Below are 10,705 nucleotides of genomic sequence, written 5' to 3' on the forward strand. Positions count from 1 at the left end.
ACATTTCCCCACCTGGGCCCATGTTCCCTTCTGCGAAACCTCCTGCCAGTGGTGGGCGGGGCCAGGGACAAAGGTGGGTGGAGCAAGGGATGTGAATGGGAGTGTGGCTGGAGAGGAGGCTTGTCCTGGGGAGAATCCTGAGGGCCAGGAAGAGAGACCAGGAGGGCTGCATTGGGTCTGCAGGCTTGATCTTCCCCGCTCCTGTTGAATGGAGACCGGGGAGATGCAAGTGCAGGTGAGGAACTTGACTGGATGGTCGTTGGGGCACCACTTTCTGCCAGCCTCATCACAGAGTTGAGGAGATTCGTTTTTAGGACTAAGGGAAGGCAGCCTGAGGGACACTTCCCAGAGCAACTTTGGCAAACAACTGACCTTGCCTTTACTTACTTGTTTGCACACAGGGTCAGCAAGGGGGTATCTAAATGTGGGGATGAATCTGGCCATTGCCATGTGGTACATCATGTGTGGATGGAAGGACCTGTTCCCTTGTCTCTCCAGCAAAACAGTTCCAGCAGGGAGGCGGGGCTGGTGGGTCTCCTGAGAAAGGGAGAAAACCATCTGTCCAACCTTCCCACTCCATGCAACTCCATGAATAGTGGGAAGAGAGTGGGGAAGAGGTGGACCAGATGACCCTTGGGGGTCCCTTCCAACTCTGCAATTCCGTGAGTTTTCCCTTCCTCATTTCCTAGGCCCTTTTCACAAAAGCATCCTTTTGGCACTCAAGACGCATAAGGACATAAGAGGAGCCTGCTGGGTCAGGCCAATGGCTCATCTAGTCCAGCATCCTGTTCACACAGTGGCTGAACAGTTGCCTGTGGGAAACCAACAAGCAGGATCCAAGCACAAGAGCCCTCTCCCTTCTGGCAGTTCCCAACATATGGTCTTCAGAAGCATTGCTGCTGCCAACAGTGGATGCAGAACATAGCCATCTTGGCTAGTAGCTGTCAACAACCCTCTCCTCCATGGCACTGCATCCTGGGACAGTGAGTTCCACAGCTGAACTTATGTGCTGCATGAAGGACTCCACCTGCATCCTTTGTGGGCTTTCTGGGGCTCAGCAGCAGCAGCCTGTGCTGGGAACAGGAGCTGCCACTTGTGGTGGTGGAGATTTCTGCAAGAACAACGTTTCTTTGGGACAGTTCCTACAGGGCAAAGTGACCCATGGCGGTGGCAGCAGCAGCACCGAGGGAGAAGCTAATGGAATCAGGCCCAGCTTGCTCCTTGACTTCTCTTGCCAGGGTGGCAAAGGTGATGGCAGCAGCCCCAGCAGCAGCTCCGTCCTCAGGGCCTGTGGCTGAGGTTCCTTCCAGGCTGGAGCACCTCTGCCTTTCCTGCCCTTGACCTGGCCAGTGGCATCAAGAGCAACAGCAGCCCCTGCCCCTGTTTGGTATGCTGCCCCTGGGGGATCCTGGCAGTCCTCCTCCTGCAGCCCTGAGCAAGGCCCGGGACCTCCTGCAGGGGGCAGCATGCCCCAATGGATGCCTCTGCTGTGGGGAGCCGCACTTGGTATTCCAGCCATGTCAAAGGCAGAGCTACTGAAATGTAAAAAAAAAAAGAAAAAAGGCGGAGAAGGAATCGGTAGTAAAACTCTTGGCTCGGCGATAAGGGGCCTGGCTTGGGCGAACCGAATGATCCGCCATTTCTTCTCGTCCTGCAGCAACGGAGATTTTATCCCCCCCGTGCCCCAGTCCTGGCTTCTTTCCCCCTTGCGGCTGCCCGACGTGGGCGCGGAGGCTGCTCCCACAGAGCAGGGGACTCTCTTGCGCCTTGCTTTGCTGCTAGGCTTTGCTTTTCTCTCTCGCGCTGTCTGCTTCTTCCAGCTCCTTTGCCTGCGTGACTCAGGCAGGTGCCTCATCCAACAATTCAAAACAGCGCCAGAATGCTCCTCCAGGCTGCTCGCTCCGTGTCAGATTTCCCCAGGGCTCCAGGCTGCTAGTGGAGCAGAAAATCACCTGTCCCAGGCAGGTGTGCCTGCGTGCCTCACTCCGGAGAGTCGACGCAGCTTCTGTCTAACCCTGATGGGGTACAACCCCGCAGAGGAATAAGGCGGAGCAAGCCAGACCCTCCCTGGGGTCAGAGGAGGAAGAGAGATCTGTCGGTGCCATGCCTTGTACAACTGTCTTGCAAGGAGGCCACTCGTGGTCTAATGCTACCTGGGAACTGCTTGCACTCCATCCTTCTCAACGCTTACAACCCCAGGATAGGAGGAAATTCTGGGGCTTTCAGGGAAATGCTAACACCGGGGACACCAAGACAGCGTCCTGTTTCCTTGATACCACCTCCCTGGGGAGCAAGAAACCTGCTTTCCTCTGACAAGCTCCTTCAGAGTTTCTATAGGACAGGAGGGCTAGCAGCAAGCTGCCTTCTCCACCCTGTAGTTTAGTGCAGCCTGATCCCGCTTTCCGTCCCAGTGATTAAGCAGGTGGAAGAAAACCAGAATCCTAGAATTGGCATAAACACCCTTCAGCCCAGCCAAATTGCATGAAATTTTATTATGAATCGAAAAGGAAGAGAAGGGGTTGGAGTAGATGACCCTTGAGGTCCCTTCCAACTCTATAATTCTTTGATTCTATGAAATGGCCAAAGCAGACTGGAGAATGAAAGGAGGAGCTCTTTGGTTTAGCTCTGCCTCTGCTGGCATAGGGCACAGGGAGACAGGGGTCACTTGCAGGGTTTTCTGATGGTTGCTGATGGGCAATAGACCCTGAGGTCTGGAAGGCTAAAGGTACCATTTTACCAGGCCCCTGTTCCCTTTGAAGGGCTTCCTCCCCATGTTCGGTTGAGTTACAGATGCCACACTTTCAGTCAATCAGATCACAGGTCACATTTGCAAGGAAACCAGTGTTACCTTGGGAGTTGGGGAGGTTACAGACACCCCTTGTGGGCAGGGGAAGATGGCTAGCTAGCTGGCACTGGTGGAAATTGCCCTCAAGAATTTGCAGTCTTCCTGCTGGAGAGAACATATCCTGTGCTTGTGGATTTGGGTCTGTAGTTGGAGTCTGTGCCTGGCTCGCTCAGGCTGAATGGAGGACAAGTGAGCAGACCTCTTCCCCATCCTGCCTGCCACCAGCACCACTAGCTTACCTGGCAGGCAGGTAGGCAAACCTGAAGACACCCGGTGTGGCGAAGGAAATGGATCGGAGAAGCTGCTTCCCGAGTTAGGATCATAGAAAGGTGTGGTCATTTTCTCTTCCTATGTTTATGCTCCAACACACAGTTTATTTGCACTAGGAAATAGACAAGAGGACTTTTAGTAGCTTGGTCAGAATCTCCAAAGCAAATTGTAGAAGTACTTATAAAACCAGTTTATTGAGGGGGAAAAAATAAGCGCAAACCAATGCAAGAAATGAGAAAAGAACCACGCTATGATGAGAGCTAATCTGTACATTTTGTTCCTCTGCAGCCTGTTGTTACCAAGCCTACACATGTTTTCCTGATCACACATTACATGTTAACACTTATGTGACATTAACATGTGTCCTGTACTCTCCTTCAATTATCAGGGGCAATGAAGAAGCCCCACTGAGCCCCAGTTTGGCTTCAAAATAATTCTACAGCTTCAATTGCCAAAATGCATTTTTTTCAGATAGTAAAATGGTTGGTCTGGGTGCAAATTGCTCCTGTTCCACAAACCAACATTGTCTGGACCAGCAGATGACACTTAACTTGTTGCTGCAATAGAGACAGAGACAAAGGGAGAGCAGATATTGCTGTCGCCATAGGAGGAGCAAAGTAAGGGTGCAGCAGGTGGGCACAGAGGCCTGGACCAGGGCTAGTCAATGTCATGCCCATCAGTTGTTCTTGGACTCCACAGTGGCTGCTGGGAGTTAGAGTCCAACCATCAATCTGCATTGTACCAAGTTGGCTACCAGATGAACCAGGTGAAGCTCAGGTGCAGAGGGCAAGGTACAGATTGTCCAGGACTGGGTTGCCATATTTCAAAAAGTAAAATTCCTGACACCCACAAAATTGTTATGCTTTATTTTAGTAAACCACCAAAATTGTTGAGCTTTTCTTTTAGAAACCCACCTGTTTTTTAGGAACAAAGCCAAATTGTTGAGCTTTTTTTGGTGATTTTAAGCTTTTGGAGCAAAATTCCCCCATGATGCCATTTTTACACCTGAAAGCCGCGGTGTAGCTAGCCGCCTGGCTGCCCGGGGCGGCAAACCTGAAGGCACCCTGCTGGGGGGCGGTGTGTCCGTTGCACGCATGCATCATGACGCACGCGTTGCGGTGTGTGCCGCATGCGTGCACAGGAGGCATGTGGCGTGGCGGTGCGGCAGACCCCGTGAGCAAGCCGCGGAGTGAGGCAGTCTCGGTTGCATTGGGGCTTCTTCTCCATGACGGAGGCTGCATCAGCCCCGTCCAGCCTGCTGCCCCCCACCCAGCCTGCTGCCTGGGGTGGAGCGCTGCCCCCTATTACTATGCCACTGCCTGAAAGCCAGGACATGGCAGGAATTTTCCTGACATATGGGAAGCCTAGTCTAGGAGCTTGGCTCTGAAATTCAGATGGCTGAAAAGAAGCCCGTCAGTGTGGAAGGCTCGCAGTGGGAGCTCCAGATTTCTCTCCAGTCTGCAACAGCCACATTTCATCCCCTCCCTCCCTCCCTCCCCCTTCTCCCTACCCAGGATGTTCCATGCCACATGGCCCCAGAAGGAAGAAACTTCTCCCTCATTTAGGTAATCAATAAAATCAATATTAAGAAAGAGGAGCCAAGTGGCTGGCGATGAAAAATGAGTTTCAGTTGGGCATTCTTAAAAAACAATAATAATGAAACAATTTCCAAGTGGTTTAAAACATTGAATTTTCATTATATACATTTTAGCTGCCTCTTTCTTAGCCGGGATTGCTGGCCCCTTCAGTGGTGCCAGACACTTTGGGTTCCGTGGCTTGAGTGGGGGTGAGGGGAGGATTTGCAATCTGTAGCTGAAGGAGAATTAAGGACCCGCCTCCAGGAAATGGAGTGCTCACTGGAAGGACAGATCCTGAAGCTGAGGCTCCAATACTTTGGCCACCTCATGAGAAGAGAAGACTCCCTGGAAAAGACCCTGATGTTGGGAAAGATGGAGGGCACAAGGAGAAGGGGACGACAGAGGAAGAGATGGTCGGACAGTGTTCTTGAAGCTACCAACATGAGTCTGACCAAACTGCGGGAGGCAGTGGAAGACAGGAGTGCCTGGCGTGCTCTGGTCCATGGGGTCACGAAGAGTCGGACACAACTAAATGACTAAACAACAACAACTTCAGGAAATGGAAAAACCTTTTGGTCGTGACAAGGAAAGAGATCCAAGAGCTAAAAGCTACTTTCTCCCCTCCCCCTCCCTCTTCCCCCCTCCCAATGACTCACTTCCAGGCCCTTCTTGGTTTCACAACCAGGTAGAGGTGCAATGAAGCAAGAGATCCCACCAAACTCTTTATTCTTCTACTTCCTTTGCAACTTGGTAGGAAGAATGGACTAGATAATTTAACTGCTATGAAATGCCCCTCTTTTTTTTGGAGGAGCGGGTACAGATAGTAGGGGTGTCAGAGAATTCTGATGAAAGCAGGAGTGAGAATTGCTAGCACCCACTGATTTGTCCCAAGTCCAGAACAGTAATCCACCCAGAGAAGATGATTGGCATTCGCTTTTATTGGTGCTTTCAGTCCACAAACTTAATTCATTTGTTTTCCCCCACTTCTCCAATTTGCACTGCATTTTCTTTGCGATGAAAGGGGCAGAATAACATATGACAACATAATTTACAGAATCAATTATGTGAGCCACGTAATTTCACTACGGCAGACAGCAAAACAAATAACTTCCTTGTTTGGTGGAGGATGAACTGCAGCATAACAGAAATAGCGCTGCATGGGATGAATCCATGGTGCAATGGAAAAGGATGCCACCTTACATTCCTAGCAGGGAGTCAATGGCCTTTGTATTTCTGCTTTCTTCTGCTTTTATGCTGCAGCAGTTATTAAAGTAAAAAACCAGGGCAGGTGTTTTTCTCCTTTGCCTTTGGAGAAGCAGCAGCGTTGACGAGAGACACATTCCCCCTTCTGGCCATCTTCCCTCCCCTGCCTCCCTAAGTCGATCTGTGACTTGAAACATTTGTGCTACAAGTCTGATGAGGAGGAGATCTGGACTTGGCTGCTTTCAAGGGCAATTGTTCCAACTGCGATCGTCCTGTCAGCAGAAGCCAGGAGGCTGAGAAGAGCTGCAGTGTGGCTAGTACAGTATTGCCCATCTGGGGCCAGAGAAGAAGCAGTTATTCAGAGAGGCTGGGGAAATTCCTGCTGCCCTGGTGAGGTGGAGTAGGCACCAGCCCTTGCCTCATTTCCTTCTGCAAGTGGCGACAAGAGAGGAAGGGTGGAAGGTGTCCTGGATGGTCCAGAACAGGCATCCCCAAACTGCGGCCCTCCAGATGTTTTGGCCTACAACTCCCATGATCCCTAGCTAACAGCACCAGAGGTCAGGAAAGATGGGAATTGTAGTTCAAAACATCTGGAGGGCCGAAGTTTGGGGATGCCTGGTCCAGAGGGATGTTCATGCATCCCCAGGCAGGTCCCCTTAAGCATCTCCATGCGTGAGATGAACCAAGGGGCAGGAGGATGCTACAGCAGTCTCCTGATGGTGCAGGAAAGATTGCTCCTGGTGGCTTGACTAAGAGGAGCCGTCAAACTCTATGCTTCGAATCATGGGACCAGAGCTGCCAGAGCTTGTGGTGGTTGTTGTTGGACACATTGTGGCATTGCCAGCCTCACACTGGTTCCAGCAAGCCAGCAAAAGCTGGGAAGGGATTGAAGGCTACCAGATGCCTTGCTCTCCTTCCTGGAGTTGGGTGCCAAGATGGCATCAAGCCTCCCAGTTCAAGCAGCAGAAGGAAGCCTGGTGCAAGAAATCTGCTTCCTCCTCTCATTAGTGCTGGACTCGCAAAGAGTGCTCACGTCTTAGGCATGGTGCAGTGACATCAGTAATAATGCTAATAATTCTTGCATGCATCAAAGCATCGGAGATTAGCTACAGACTATGAATCTCAATGCCAGGCAGTTATTATGGCGGCCCCCTGTGTATGCGAAGCATCAAAGGCGGAGGAAACCCACCAGCTCGTTTATAAAAAATAGATCAGAATGATCATCTCTCTCTGAGCACAGCACAGGGGAGGCAGCAAGACAGAGACCCTGAGCAAATACGCCATGCATCAGGTCGGGGTTGGCTGGTATGTGTGTGAATAAGAGTGCTCTGCAGCTCCGATTACCAATGTGCATCCAGTAAGAGCCATTGAGATGATGAGTTTACACAATATTAGATGTGAATAGGCTCCTCCATGTGGAAATGGCTCTGCATGCAGCTGGGTCCTAAAATGCAGGAAAAGCAGGTTCGGGGCTTGCAATTATTATTATTATTATTATTATTATTATTATTATTATTATTATTCATATATTCTATTTGGCAGAAGGAAGGAAAGGGGGCTTGGATTTGCAGAAGACTGGATTGGAATTGGGAGGTGAATGAACAGGCTGCCTTGGCGTGTGGGCAGAGGAAGGGAGTCCTTTCCTTCAGCCCTTTCCGCTTGCAGGAGTATTGGGTCCCCCTGTGCTTGGGAAGGCAGAGCCAGCACATTCCCCCCCACTTCAGGCTGCAGAGTGGAGAAGGGTAGCACAGGAGGAAGCCAAGGCCGGGAAGCGAGACCTTTTCCTAGCCTGGATAGCTCAGTTGGTTAGAGCAGTGTTTCCCAACCTTGTGCCTCCAGCTGTTTTTGGACTACAACTCCCATCATCCCTAGCTAGCAAGACCAGTGGTCAGGAATGATGGGAATTGTAGTCCGAAAACAGCTGGAGGCACAAGGTTGGGAAACACTGGGTTAGAGCATGGTGCTGATAATGCCAAGGTTGCAGGTTTGATCCCTGTATGGGACAGCTGCATATTCCTGCATTGCAGGGGGTTCGACTAGATGGTCCTCTACAGCTCTGGGATCTACCGGTATGATCTTTTTGGATTTCATTCTGTGGAAGACATTCTGACTCTCTCCATGGAATAGGAGAGGGGGAGAGTTGTGTATGTTTGTGTTTCCCCAAACTTTTTGGGCTTGTGGGCACTTTTGGAATTTGGAAAGAGGCACAGTTTGAGGTTTGTGCCATTGGTGACTTCAGGGTGCTCTGCTCTGGATGCTTCAGGAAGAGTGAGCCCAATGTGTAGGAATGTGTTACCATTTCAGGATGCCTGGTTGCCCGTGGGCCCACTGAAGTCCTCCTCCTTCACAGGAAGAGCTTCCCTGCTCTTTCAAGGCCCATTTCCCCCCTCAGCCACACCATCAGTTTTATAACTGTTGGCAAGCATTTTATAATTACAATTGTTGGCAAGCGTTTTAATTTGAGAAGCTCCGGAAGAAGCAATCCAGCGAACCCGCAATTTTATTTTAAATAACTGAAAAGTGTGACTTGCGTCCACACTGAGATCGATGGGAACTCATAAATAGCCTTTATTTACCCAAAGTGAAGTTAATAATTAAGCAATTCTGGAAGCTGATGAGGAAAACCCTGAAGCCCCAAACAGGAAGTTGTTACATAAGTGATCGGCTGTGTCAGGGTGAAGGGCAGAGGCAGGTGGGTTGGTGGGTGATGTCCCTCTCTGGCCCTGCAGAGCTCCTGAGAGAGGCTGGAACTCCTTTCTGCAATGGAGGCACTTGGACCTCAACCCACCCCAGACTGCCAGAGATCCATGCAGCCAACAGTCCCAGGTTGCAGATATGGCAGACGGAATATGGGGCCAAGCTGTGTTGGAGGCACGACTCCTCTGAAAGCCCTTGCTGTGAATCACAACTGGGGAGGGCATGGGCGTACCCAGGATCAAAACTAGGGGGGGGCAAGGGGAGGGGCCAAGGCACGGAAGGGGAGGGGCCACAAAGTGGGCGGGAACGGCAAACTCGCGCTCCGCCGGGCTGTGCCCCTCCCTAGAAGCAGGGCTGGTGGGCGGAGGCGGAGCCCAGCCCAGCGGAGCGCGAGTTCAGCGTTCCCGCCCACCGCGCTGCGCTCTCTGGTTCCCCGCCGCGCTTGGCCTTGCCAGAGGGCGCGACGGGGAGCTGGAGGGAGGGCGCAGCGCGGCCGGCGGGAACGGCGAACTCGCGCTCCGCCGGGCTGTGCCTCTCCCTAGAAGCAGGGCTGGTGGGCGGAGGCGGAGCCCAGCCCAGCGGAGCGCGAGTTCGGCGTTCCCGCCCACCGCGCCGCACTCCCTGGTTCCCCGCCGCGCTTGGCCTTGCCTGAGGGCGCACCGGGGAGCTGGAGGGAGGGTGCGGCGCAGCGCGGCGGGAATGGCGAACTCGCGCTCCGCCGGGCTGTGCTCCGCCTCTGCCCACCAGCCCTGCTTCTAGAGTAGGGCAGCTGCCCTAACTTGCCCCGTGGTGGGTACGCCCTTGGGGGAGGGTACTGCTGTTGCTTATGGACTTTCCTTTGGGGGCACCTGGTTGGCCACTGTGAAAACAGGATGCTGGGCTAGATGGGGGTTGCCCTTTGGCTTGATCCAGCACTACAGGGCTTTTCTGATGTTCTGTCCTGGGGAAAATGTGCATCTTCCCTTAGGGCCCTTCCTTGCTGCCCTCCTGGTGGAGCTGGTTCTTTTCATCACCCAGAAATGCTCTTTGCCTGCCATTCTGTTCTGGAGGAGGCATCCCGAGACTCCCTGTACTCTCTCAGGGGCTGTTCTCTCACTTTCAGTGTTTGCTTTCCCCCATTTGCTCTCGAGAGTATTCACTCCTCTTGCTAGCAGATGTACACCCTGCTGGGTGCTAACGCTGCCCCCTCGCTGGGATTGCAGGGAGTCACAGAGCCTCCCCTCCCTCCTCTCCACAGACTAGACAGAGCCTCACTGTTGTTTAAAGGCATTGATTATGTGAATTGAATTCTACACCCAAGCTGAGCTGAGGAGCTGTCGGAGTTGATTTAACCAAGCGGGGAGAGGAGACAGTCGAGTTGTGATCAAGCTCAGAAGCATCGCACAGAGGGGAGCGATTGTCCAACAGAACTTGGGCACTCATAATTTCCTACGCTGAGTGGCTTGCATACATCACTGCCTGCTTGAGGAACATATGCAGATATGTCAGATTTCTAAGGGAAAGAAAAGACAGAGTCAAGCTCCGGTTCTGCTTCTCTGGCTAATAAGAGATGGCCATCCCACTGCTCACAAGTGTCAGAGTGGCGTTTCATTGGCCAGAGGCAAGTGGATTCATTTTTCTCCAGGGCTGTCCAGTTTGTAGCAAGTGGCTTCTTGCCCTGGTGGCTCAGGGACAATCATGTGCCCCTTGGACCTTGAGGTCATCAGGGGAAGGGGCAAGTCATGGAACCTGCTGACACCACCTATCGGGACTGGGCAGAGGAGGAATGGTGGAGATGGCCTCACCAGCCTGACCCTTCCAGAGAAGAAGAAGAAGACAGTTCAGAATTACAACAGGGGTTTGAGGGAGATCATAGCTCAGAGGCAGATGAGGAGAAAATCTGGGAAATAATGGGAGAGGAGGAAGAATAAGCACTGGGGGGGGGAGCTGACAGTATCTTTAGAAAGCATTCTAGACCTCCCCTCTCCCAGAACCTGGCAAACATTGAAAGTAGGAGAGCAGAGAGCTCAGAGGCAAAGCGCACTGCTCAGCACCCATAGTGATGATGCATGAAGGGAGAGAGGGAGGGGGTGGAGACTCACTTGGAGCAACACCATTACTCCAAGAGGCTGCA

Source organism: Zootoca vivipara, chromosome 13 (genome assembly GCF_965207765.1).
Source record: "Zootoca vivipara chromosome 13, rZooViv2.hap1.1, whole genome shotgun sequence".
Taxonomy (NCBI): domain Eukaryota; kingdom Metazoa; phylum Chordata; class Lepidosauria; order Squamata; family Lacertidae; genus Zootoca; species Zootoca vivipara.